The 12,748-nt window shown below is 46.0% G+C and overlaps 2 long non-coding RNA genes across 2 annotated transcripts; both read left to right on the top strand.

The window, feature by feature from the left end:
* Window positions 1-1,240: 1,240 nt before the first annotated feature.
* LOC124686752 lies at window positions 1,241-2,314 on the top strand. Its single transcript, XR_006997923.1, has 3 exons — window positions 1,241-1,468; window positions 1,801-1,856; window positions 1,964-2,314. It is a non-coding gene; the product is annotated as an uncharacterized LOC124686752 (long non-coding RNA).
* Window positions 2,315-11,288: 8,974 nt separating this feature from the next.
* LOC124686751 lies at window positions 11,289-12,535 on the top strand. The gene is made up of 3 exons (XR_006997922.1): window positions 11,289-11,371; window positions 11,451-11,548; window positions 12,473-12,535. It is a non-coding gene; the product is annotated as an uncharacterized LOC124686751 (long non-coding RNA).
* Window positions 12,536-12,748: the final 213 nt, after the last annotated feature.

Raw genomic sequence — 12,748 nt, 5'->3', positions numbered from 1 at the left:
GAATATGATAGGGTCATATGCCTTTCGGAGTGTTCCTGTGTATATATTTTACCGCTCTCATTGTTCTACAGAAAAGAAAGTTGTTTAAATAGATCCATTTTCTCTTTGATTCAATCTAATATTTTATCCAGTGTTAACATGGTTTATCACGGTTAGTTATGCTTCATTGCGCGATATTTATATGCGCAGGGACAAGAGGGCAAGGATTTTGTTAACACGAGAGAAAACAAAGAGGAATATCAATGTCTCTCGAATATCTCGTTCTTGTGATACTTCTGGGCTCTTTGGCCCATGCCTCTGGCGGTCGACTATCCTAGCAGCGTTTTGTGTATGACCACTGTAAGAATAAGCTGAGAGTTATTTGTCTTGGTGTATTACTTTAGTTCAGCCTTTCCAGCTGCTCCCTATACTCCTATCATGGGAAACGAGGAATCAGGTAATGGAGATACACATTTTTGTGACTTCTTAATTTCCATCACCGAGGCTTGGAACTGAGGATATTTTAGTATGAAATATATTGCTTCACGTATGTAGGGGCAATGAGATGAGGTTGGTTCTACAAGTAATCAGATCTGCAGCTTTAGGTTCGGTTTTGCTATTTGATCTGAGTCCATATTTATTTAGTAAATTATATTGTATCAGTTGTATATGATCTTCGCAGGGAGCAATATTGATGTCTTTCTGCTCTAAAAGATTTAAAAGTGGCATTCCCTTTGGCAATATTGCTATTTCCCCTCTTTGTACCTTTAAAAGTGGCATTCTCTGAGTCTTGCTATTTGTATTTGATCTATAAGGTTCTAGAGAATACTTGGTTTAATACTACATGCTGGACAAGATGATTTCCTTATAATCTACAAGATTGCATTGCTACTTGGTGGTTGTGGTTTTTTTTAACCTTTTCAGAGATAGAAGAAAGTGTGTTCTACAGTTCTACTTGCCACAATTAGTTTATATATATAATAGTACCCTTTGAAGACATGGGTTTTGGAAATATTTGAAGTGTACTACATTGTACTGTAGTAAGTAGAAAACATCTATAAATTCAGTAGCATGCACTGATGGAATTACTGTTGGACTTAATTTGTCTTTTGACTCAGCCACCGAGGTCTTATGTCCTAAGTTTTTGTACTACATAGTATGGTTTGTAAGCAGCAAACAACTATAAATTCAGTAATCATGCACTCACGGATTTACTGGTTGAATTTGTTTAATCTTAATGGAAAATATGCAACATTTGTTTCTGGTTCTTGAAAAAAAGTCTTTTTTGACTCAGTCACTCAGGCCTGATGTCCTAATTTTTTTTACTACATGGTACGGTAGTAATAAGTACCAAACAGCTATATATCCAGTAGTCATGCATTCACGGATTTACTGGTGAACATGATCTGTCATTTAAATCAGGCATGATGTCCTAAGTTTTGCTTCATGTGTTGCAGGTGTTGCCTACACTTCTTGACCGTCTATCAAGGTTCTTAGCAAGCACTTCCTCTCAGATGCTTCCAAGTTACTGATTCCTCTTTATCCAATGCATACAAGATGAATTCTTTTAGCTCCCACTTCAATGATATGCCTCTTAGCCACCTCAATGTTAATTATTGTTTAACGTAGCGATAAGGCTATCCAAGCAAGTAATTCTACATCCTCTTTCTTAGTTAAAATTGAATCTTTATTAAGAAAGAAAATTATGTAATATGTGGGCATCATTTGTACTCATTGTAGCTTGTATCTTTGGTCTTGTTTATTCTGAAATAATTGCATGTGCGATGTAAGGACTAATGGGTATGCATGTCGTGATTTCAGGAATTCAGGCTAAAGAAGCTACAGAATCAGCTTTTAAGGATGGAAAACAGCTATTGGTGAGTGACTTGATCATTAATCTTATTATTTAGTTGCATTTAATGTTCTGCCTTTTATGTCAATGATTTTCTATGCAATATATGACATGAACTAAAGTTTCCTACAGCAGGACTACCATCTGTACCAGGTTCCACATAGATGTTGTTTGTCAGGTGAAAAGGTCCTGGTTTGTTTCTGTTCAGCTGATGGCGAGGGTGAAATTGAGATGACAGGAAGCATGCTTCTCATTACAGAATTATGTGATCACTTTGTACCTACAGAGAAAGCGACCCATACAAAAAAGTACGTCTTTCTGTGCATTCTTATGTTTATTTGTATCTATACTACATTGTTTTAATCGGCGAGCGAGTTCTCATGGCTTGCTGTATGGCGGCCGTGATGCATCGGCGAATTTCACTCGTGCTTTCTCTATTTGCATTCAGATATCACGTATTTATCGTGTACAAGCACACCAATACTTTTCATGTATTCTCTGCTTTCGTATGTCGTATGGTGCTTGTCAGCGATATACCCAATCTCTGACCGTTGCAATTGAATTCTGCTTTCCTTGTTTCACCTTACTGGACATTGCATGCCCTCCCGGTTCCTAATTAAGAATTCCATGTGAATTTCTAATATTCTAGGAAACATAAGTATAACCGAGGTGTTTTCTGCATGTATGCAACAAAATATTTAACAGCCACTGCCGTATGAAACATGCATCAAGCTCAGGCAATGAATTATCTTTTCGAGAATATAGGCAGTGAATTATCATGCAGTCCCGTGCACCTTTCTTAATTCCATTTTCAAAACATTTTTCAGATTCATGTATGGTTTTTCTCATCAAATATCAAGCAGGGCACTGCAAAGAGAATAGAAACCCATCTCCACGGCATGAAGACTGGTGAGCTGGGAAATGCTCCATGTTGAAATTGAAACTTTTGATTCCCGGTTCCTGATACGCCCACTTAGGAGCTGAGCTTGGAGTGATGCGAAGTCTTTCTGCCGTTGATTATTTTCAAGGTGTTCATTTTGCCCCACAGACTGGCTGCGCAGTTTATATGCAAATACCTATGGGAGCCAGCAACTTCAGAGTATTGCTGACTCTGTATCAGTTAGGGTGGCCAGCTACTGGGCCTGTGGTTAATGGAATTATAGTTCTTCTGTACAATTTTTTTGTAAAAAAGCGGGAAATTGACTATAATCATTATGTTTTTTGTTTCATTCTTGAAGTTGTATTTGGGCTATGTATCATTTAGTGTTCAATGGTTTTATATCCAACTTGCGGTAATGTGTTAATGTAGATGGCCACCACGCATCTGGATGCTAACAAGGTGTTTGGTTTATCATTTTGTAACCTCGATCATGGCTTTTATTCGGTTAAACTTGCCCATAATTAGGTTCCGTGACCGACACCATAAAAGAAGCCTCCCGTGCATCGGATATATTATATTATTACACATGGCTTGAATATTGCCTTTTGCCATTTGTGCCGGGGAGCACCAGGTCGAAGGGGTCTCAAAGACCTAACATTAGCCGATTAAAACTTATGGTTATGTGCTATTTTGCGGCTATGATTTCTTGAAATTGCACCATAGAGCGCCGGCATCCTCCCCCTCGCGACAAGATTGGGAGGAGACGAGCGTAGGCTGAAGGTCGGAGGCCCCACTCAAGGAGGCCGTCGGGGCGGCGGCAGCAGCATCTGTGGCAGGGGCAGGGCATGCGGCGGCGGGCCGAGCGCGAGGTGCGGCAGGAGTTCCTGTTGTGGCTGCCTGCCGCGGCAGATGCTGGATATCTTACACGTAGACTTGTTGAAGTAGTTCAACATATTATTGTGCGTAGAAGAGATTGTGGTACTATCCGAGGTATTTCTGTGAGTCCTCAAAATGGGCAAACTGCCGGAATTCCTGCCGTGGCAGCCTGCCGCGGCAGAGGAAACGCCTAATTCTATGCCGCGGCAGAGGACCCGGCTGGGCGAGGCGGTGTCGAGGCGGGACGCTCGAGGCCGGGGCGGGAGCACTTGGGGCCGGCGCTAGGGTGCACGGGGCCGGTGCAAGAGCTCGCGTTGGCGGCGCGGGCGGCGTGCCGAAGAGGTCGTCGAGTCCGCGCGGCGCAGGAGGCGCAAGCGCGGATGACGAAGTTGCATGCTGAACAGGAAAAACCTTCTCATCGAAGACAACATGTCGCGAGACGAGTATTCTTCCAGTGACAGGGTTAAAGCAGCGGTAACTCCGATGGTTAGAGGGATACCCAAGAAAGACACATGCCATGGAACGAGCACTAAGCTTATGTGGAGCAGTGGACGCGCTTTTAGGATAACAAAGACAACCGAAGACACGAAGATCAATGTATGAGGGAGGACGACCGTGGAGGCATGTGTACGGAACATGGGACTTTATGGTTGTACTAGGACAACGATTAAGTAGGTATGTGGCAGTAGCCAGAGCGTCGGCCCAGAGAGGAGCTGGAATGTGAGCCTGGAACATAAGGGTGCGCATAGTATCATTAATGGTACGAATGGCACGCTCGGCTTTACTAATCTGCTGGGAAGTGCATGGGCATAATAGTCGCAGGGCGGTGCCGTGGGTGGTGAGGAGATTATCAACAGTCTCTTGTTGAGGAACTCGGAACCGTTATCTATCTAGAGGGAGCGAATAGTGACACCAAACTGCGTGCGCGTAAGCGAATTTTTTTTCCGAGAGTACGTGGGCAACTTATTAGTTGGGCAACTTATTAAAGCAGCGTCTATTCCTAGAAATTATTTCAAACTTATTAAAACGCCGTGCATAGGTACACTTAAACATTGCGATGAGAGACAAATGTGCAAGTAACGAAATAAGAAATCACAGGCACTTTTCGGTGATGGCAACTGCATTGCCCAAAGGAAAGTGGAAGAGACATCGAGAGCATTACCCAAATGAGAGTACAAGGGCCGTCGAGGGTGTTTCCTCCAACGAAACACGCTGAATACTACTATAGCTCACCATGGGATGGCCATCGAAAGAGCTACACGCTCCCGAGCCTCCAGTATTGAAATAAACAAACGGTTACGATGAGCAACGCGGTAACACGCCCCGTCGGATACTATTGTACTCGATGCAAGAGCTCTGCTCCAACCCTCGGTACTAAAATAAGCCAAACCCTATGGTTAGTCTCCGCCATTTGCGCGATAGCGCAACGGGTATTATTTGAAAGTTATTAAAATGCCGTGCATATGTACACTTAAACATTGCGATGAAAGACAAATGTGCAAGTGATGAAATAAGAAATCGCAACCACTTAACCATAATATTCCTGTGATAGCAAGTGGATTACGCAAAGGAAAGTGGAAGAGATATCGAGAGCATTACCCACATGAAAGTACAAGGGTCGTCGAGTAATGCGATAACACGCACGTCGGATACTATTGTACTCGATGGAAGAGCTCTGCTCCAACCTTCGGTACTAAAATAAGCGAAACCCTATGGTTAGCCTCCGTCATTGCGCGATAGCGCAACGGGTCATCTAGTACAACATGTTGTTATGACGGTAAGGGCAAACACATGCACTCAACCCGCACGACCAGTGTTCGATTCCCAGCGCTACGTCTTCTTTTAGTGCCCGTAAGCTTGTGACCGGTCGAACCGGTGTCCGATTTCCTTCGGGTCAGGTTAAAACCGGTGGTTCGACCGGTTAAGTCCGCTTACCAAACCGGCAGATGTGCCGATTTCATTTTTCGTGGTTGAACTATCAATTCGGTCCGGTTATTTAAAACTATGCCCCTGACCATGTTGTCCCCTTTCCTTCTTCTAGGCCTCATGACGAACACGGTGCGACGGCGAAGATGTCTGCAAGATTGTGGTTGGCGGTAGGTTGAGTGGAGCATTACAGATCGTTCGGGGTGTTGGTTTTGGGGGTCGGGAGAAATCTCTGTCGGCTCATCTAGCGTCGACGCGATGGATCCTTCGGGTGCCGTCGTTTCTTTCTGGAGGGCGTCGGGTGTACCCCCTCTCCACTACCCTCCGCGTAGCAGGGAAAACCCTAGGACTAGTCCGGCAGCAACATCGCCAGCGCCGCTTCCCTTGTTAAATGTGTTGCTTGGTATGCGGTGTTTCGGTGTGCTAGGAACGTGGTGGGACTTCTCCAAAGGGTGCAACGGTTGCAGGTCATCTTCGTTTTCATTGAGCTTCCGGTGTAGGCATTTGTCTCTCTTTTCTTTCTCTGTCTTTTCAACGTGCTCGGTACCAGTGGCGGAGCTACAAGGTAATGACTGGGCGGGCCAATTAAAGGAGAGCTCAAATTTTTTATTGACTAGATAAGAATTTTGGAGGAGAATTAAGTGAAAAATATCAATCATGCCAACAAATATTACATCCGTTCCTAAATACAAAATGTCTTGATCGGTTAAAATAGCCTACCAAAAAATCTTATATTTGGTCGCTCCCGAAGGTAGCATGGGCGACCAACTCCCCGCCCACGAGCCCCGCCTTGTTCCTCGTCCGCTCTCATCGCTGCCAGCAGGTAGCGAGCAAAGCCCACATGGTAGTCGCCGGCGGCCCCTCCTCCCACGCACGCTAGGGTCCCCGGCTAGAGCGGTGTGGCGCTTTGGATAGTGTGATGTTGGCGGCGGGGCGGCAGCCCGGGGCTTCTAGGGCGGTTTCGGCGGTCGTGGTTGCTCTGCGGGCAACACTACGCCCAGAGCGGTAGCGGCCGGGCAACATCTGTGGTACAAGTTGTTGTATGATTTCCCTGCGCTAATAGATCGTATCGAAAGCCAGCAAAAACTTATATTTTGAAACATAGGTATAGTAGCTAGGTAAGAACTTGGAGGGATTTTTTTTGTAAGTGCTAGCCAAGAGCCCAAGATACATGACGTTTTAAACTGACGAACAAAGTTAGATACCTACTAACTACCAAACAAACTTTCTATTCCGTATTTTGAGAAAACCCAACAAGCAGGCAAATCACCGTGTTGTCTGTTGGGTGCTCCTGCTCGCTGGGAGACTGTCCTTCTCGTTGCTCGTTAGCTGGCCTTGCTCTGTTACTGCTAATGGATTAGGCCAGCCAGGGATGCTTGGGTACAAGTATTTATGCATAAATCTTGGGCGGGCCATGGCCCAGTTCGGCCCCTGAGTAGCTCCGTCAGTGCTCGGTACATCATGTGGTTGCTTTATTAATATAGCGGGATGAATGCCTATTCTTAATAATACTCCCTCCATTTGGAAATGTAAGAGCATCTCCAGTCGCGTCCCCCAAACCGTCCCCCAAAGCGATTTGGGGCGCGCCGGACAAAAAAAGCGTTCCAGCCGCGTCCCCCAAAGCCCATTTTTGTCCGGCGCGCCCCGATACGGTGTCCGGCGCCCGAGCCCGTCCCCGTCCCACAGGGGACGCTCCGGGGACGCCGGACACAACGAAAAGCGAGGCGGGCTCCCACATGTCGGCGACTATTTGCATAAACCGTTGGTTCGCGCCTCTTTTCTCATCGCTCCTTCCTTCCCGCGCCTCCCACCCCACCGCCGCCGCTGGATTTCCCGGCCGTTTGGGCGTCTGATCCGTGCTGCGAGTCAGCACCGTTGTCGCGGCCGGGGCTCCCGCCGGTCGTGCCGCCGCCGCCGCGTCGCCGGCGCCTCCCGGAAGGCGCCGTCAAATCCGCCCCACCTCCGCGCACGGAAGGTGCTCGACGACTTGCCGGGTAGGCGCGATTGGTCGCTGTTTGTTGCGTCGTCCGCCTCGGCGCAATTTTAACCATTGATTTTGCTTTAGCCATGGACAGCGACGATGAGATGGTTGCCCCGCTGCCGGAGGACGAGCAAGCGTTCGACGACGACCTGCGGGAGCATTTGCTGATCATCGCGTCCCTCCGGGACATGCTTGACGCTGAGGCGGAGAAGAGGAAGAGGCCGCGCCGCGGAGGATCAAGGCCGGGAAGAAGGAAGTCGAAGCCCCGCAGAGGATGGAGGGGCATGCCATGCTGCACAACGACTACTTCGTCGACGGGGCAACACATGCCGACAATTTTCGGCGCCGGTACGGGGATGAGCAAGGGCCTGTTCATGAATATCCTCCACGGCGTTCGAGAGTTCGACCCCTACTTCAAGCTCAAGCTCGACGCTGTAGGCGTTCTCGGGTTCTCATCCATTCAGAAGTGCACCGCCGCCATGAGGATGCTTGCATACGGAGCACCTGCCGATACACAGGACGACTACCTTCGCATGAGTGAGTCTACTGCCATTGTGTGCATGTACAAGTTTTGCCGAGCTGTGGTGGGAAAGTTTGGCAAATACTACTTGAGAGGGCCAACTGAGGAAGAGACGGCAAGGATCATGGCACAAAATGCTGCCAGAGGATTTCCTGGAATGCTTGGAAGCATCGATTGCATGCACTTGGGCATGGAAGAACTGCCCGTTTGCTTGGCAAGGTATATACAAAGGGCGTCATGGATATTGCAGTGTGGTGCTTGAAGCTGTGGCAGATTATGACCTGTGGATTTGGCATTCTTTCTTTGGCATGGCGGGATCACACAATGACTTCAACGTGTTGCAGCGGTCTCCGGTGTTCAGCAGACTAGTGGAAGGGCATGCTCCACCATGCAACTATGAGATCAATGGCCACCAATATACGAAAGGCTATTATCTAGCCGATGGTATATATCCAAAATGGGCCACTTTTGTCAAAACAATCTCGAATCCATCAGGTCTGAAGAATTCTCACTTTGCTACACGACAGGAGGCTTGCGGGAAGGATGTCGAGCGGGCATTTGGTGTGCTTCAAGCACAATTTGCCATTGTCCGGTACCTTGCTCTAAGCTGGTCTCACGACCAAATGTGGGAGGTGATGCAGGCTTGTGTGATCATGCACAAAATGATCATCGAGGATGACCGCAAGAATCATGTTAGGTCACATGTTGGTCCCTATGAGTGTCAAGGCCCTCTCGCAGAGGTTGATCATGAGTTGCCTGTAGATTTTGCTGATTTTCTCGCCATGCACGCAGAGATCCGTGACAGCAATGTGCATGAGCAACTTCAAGCTGATCTCGTTGAGCATTTGTGGAGGATCAAAGGAAATACCGTGGCACCTTGATGTATCATCTAGCCCTTTTTATTATATTTGATTACTTGTTTTATTATTTATTGTAATTTAATTTGAAAACAATCCTCGAAAACATTTTTTTCATATGCTACATTTGATATAAATGGTTTATGTGTTAAAAAAATTATTTTAAATGTTTGGGGGCGGCGTTTGGGGGACGCGGCTGGGGAGCGACGTCCCCCAAATGCGGCACGAACAAAACACGTCCCCCAAACGCTCAATCCGGCGCGGTTTGGGGGACGGTTTGGGGGACGCGACTGGAGATGCTCTAAGATGTTGAAATATTTTGTTTGGTTTATCCATTTTATTTCGTATTTAGTCTATTTGTATGTGTAAATTCACTCACTTTGATTTGTATCTAGTCTATTTAAAAATAATAAAACATCTTATATTAATTAATGCACAAAGAGTATCTAAAAGTATAATTGTTGCACCCCCATGGGGCTCTCACAGCGATTTCAGCTTCTGGACCGTCGGATCTTTCCATAAGTGCATCTCATCCGTCGATTCTGGTTGCTCCCCACTGGCTAGATCAAGCCATGAAATGGCAAATTGTTACCCGCCTCCGGCTGCATGTGGGCCCCACCTTTTCCGGCCCCGCACGTCAGCCACTACGACTGGGTTCTCTGTCGGTGCACATTGACATCAGGCAGTGGATCTCCACCCCGCAGGGGTATTCTCGGTATTTCAGCCTGGCCCGGTATAAAAGCGAGATCCCAGGGGAAAAAACCCTAGCCGCCTCGTGCCCCCGCTCCGCGCCCGCCCTCCGCGCCCGCCCTCGTCGCCCGCCGCCGCCTCCAGCCACCGCCTCGCCATCCTCCCGGCCATCCTCTGCGCTCGCGCCGCCGCCCCTGCCTCTTCCTCGGCGCCGACGCCGCCTCCTCCTCAGCGCCGCCGCCCCTGCTCTCCTCTCCGCGCCGCCGCCCCTGCTCTCCTCTCCGCGCCGCCTCTACCGACCGCGCGCTTCAGCCGTTGGCGGTCGATTTGCCCCTGCCGTCAGCAGCAGGTACCTCGCATCGGCGCCTTCGCCTCCAATATCTGCTCGACCACTTCACCTCCCCTCTGACCTCCTCTTGTTCCTGACCCAAGCCGCAGCGGAAGTTTCCTGGAGAAGAACCGGCCACGGCTGGATGCGCCGTCAAGGATCCTGTCCTCCGTTCACCGGTAGGCCTCCATTCGTAGGGAGGAGCACATGACTGGCCGCCGATAGGAAGGGAAGGGCAGCAGGGTGCCATGTCTAGAGGAGGCAGAGCTTGACATGGGGGAGCAGGCGAGCGGGATGTGGATGGACGGAGGGGTTCGGCCTCTACCGCCACCGCGCTGAGAAGATACCCACAGTGGCAGCAACCAGTTACAGAGGTTGAGTTTCTTCCCTCTACATTCTTTCCCTTTCCTTGTTCAGAACCCTAATGTTTTGATTGACTAGATTCTAAATCTAGACCATATAATCTGATGTTGCTAAAATATGTTAATCATTAGATTTTTTTTTGACTTTTCTTGGTAATTGTTTTAGCCTAATTTTTTCAAGACAAAAAGAAAAACAAGGAATTGTGATGCACTTGATGTTTTTTAAGTAACGCCCCTCTGTCCAAAAGAGCACATAAATTATATAATCTTTGAATCACGAATTTGCTTTACCATTCACTTGATTACTAGGCTTTTCCTTCATGTGCCTTTTGTTTGTTGACAATTCCTCCAAGAATTTTGTTCTTCAGGACCAAGCTAGATGGGATGAGGAATTCCTGATTTTAGAGAGAGAGCCATGTCATCATCCATGTTATAGAGAGGCACTATGTTTAAAGTATGGGAATGTAAATTATTTCCTTGCAAAGATAGATAGTTCCTCTTATTACGCTATGTTGTTTGTCTACAAAAGGTACCATGTGAATTGGCATCATCATTTGCTTATACCTACAAGCTTTCTATCTAGCTCTATCTAGCAGGTTGCTTGTGATTGGAACCAAATCTGATATGCCCCGGAGTTTGGATAGGACCATTTTAAAAAGAGCTAATTGCTCTCTCTAATTGTATAGTATACAACAACAATTCTAATGCAGTCCCAGTAATCTAACAAGGTACATGACAGTCCCAGTTTGGATAGTTCTTGCAATAGTAGTATTGAAACTATCTTTGAATGAATGGACATTTATGTGATTTTTCCCTTGCAAACATATAAAGATATTTATCTAATTATTCCTGCTTTTTATGATGGTGCTGTGGCATTATTCCATAGTTACACCTCTGGTTTTTGTTTGGCTTTATTAATTTTTATATTCTTCGTCTCATCCTGCTGATCATAAAATGTATGTGATGGCTTTCATATGGTATTTTCGGGCATCCTCCATTTTTAGGGTTGTTCCAGTTTTCTCCTTTGTTGTGCATGGGTCATGGCACAACATTGTTATAGCTGGTTCTACACAGTGCTCAAGCAATTTCATAATTGGCTTGCGCCGTCCAAGGTTTCAAGGTGAATTTCTTACTTTCGTCTTCCTATTGGGAATTTCGGGATAGCTCCTTGATTCCTCCTTTGCGACGCTCGAAAGTAGGAGCAAGGCCTACCGCACCACGGCGTCGAGCCAGCTGTCGGACGAGCGGGGAGAGCGTGAGGGAGAAGTCGGTGTCACCTCCCGCAACCGTCGCACTGGTGAGCCTTTTGTGTATTTTTCACTTTCTGTATATTGTCGTGAACTGTGACCGCCAACAACAAAGAACTGGAGAAGGTCATCTCTGGTAATCATATGGGCTTGACATCCATCACGTGCTCAAAGTATGCACGTGTAAGGCAACAAGGTCTTCAAGGTTGGTTCATGCCAGCTTGATACATGTGGGATATTTGTAACAGATTCATTGTGGGAGTGGTGTTTTGGAACATGGGAGCATATGCTCCCTATATTTTGAAATGCATCTTACACATATTTTAAATTTTAAAAAAATTAAAATAAAAAATTCGCACGTACATCTTCACGTGCTACACGCTCACAAAGTTGTTTCGTAAAAAATGAACTTATCATGTGACGTGTGTAAAAAAGACAAAATTCAGTGCTGAAAACAATGCTTTTCACGGGATAAGTTTTCTCTTTTTTACATAGGCCACAAAAAATATTATTTTTTCGTCAAACTTGACGCATACACATATATTATTGAGATGTACATGTAGAATTTTTTGTCAAAAATTTTCCACACTTCAAAATATATTTTGTTGGTAGAGGGAGCATACGCACCCGGGAGCCGAATTGAATTTTCGATTCATTGTTATTTACTTAATTTAAGTAGATCCAAAATGTTGAACTGTATATGGGTCTCGCGTGTGGTGGTTTCAGCAGACCACAAGTGAAGATTAATTTTGTTGAATTTAGCTGCAATAGCGATGACTCCCATTTGTGCAACTTACACGTTTGATATTAGACTTTCATGTGTAAGCTACCACTAATGATATGTATGAGTAAATTTTTAGGAAAATAATATGTGCTTGATTGTTTGAGACACCCATCAAATAATATGTACAGGTCTCTCAGCTATTTGAGAAGTACTAGATAATTTCAGTTTCTTTTTTATTGATCAAGAGCAGGGTTCTTGTGTTGATCAACAGCAAGGGCAGGAGTCCTTTAGGATGCCAACAAATTATCTCTAGGTAACTTATTAAGATGCATCTGGTACTTTTCAGCTATATCAAATGCATAGCAGCCACTGACTATTTGTCAAATGTTTACATAAGAGTTGATTTATCCTTTTCAGATTTGAATTCTTTGCCTTTATTTATATGCGACACTTAGAAGTGCATATGCTTTAAAAAAATATTGCCTATGCGAGAGAATGAAGTCTGACTCGATTTATTTCGGCTATT

The sequence above is a fragment of the Lolium rigidum genome, chromosome 2, assembly GCF_022539505.1.
Source record: "Lolium rigidum isolate FL_2022 chromosome 2, APGP_CSIRO_Lrig_0.1, whole genome shotgun sequence".
Taxonomy (NCBI): Eukaryota; Viridiplantae; Streptophyta; class Magnoliopsida; order Poales; family Poaceae; genus Lolium; species Lolium rigidum.
Note: the sequence above shows the minus strand (reverse complement) of the source record. Positions and strands in the feature narration are given on the sequence as shown.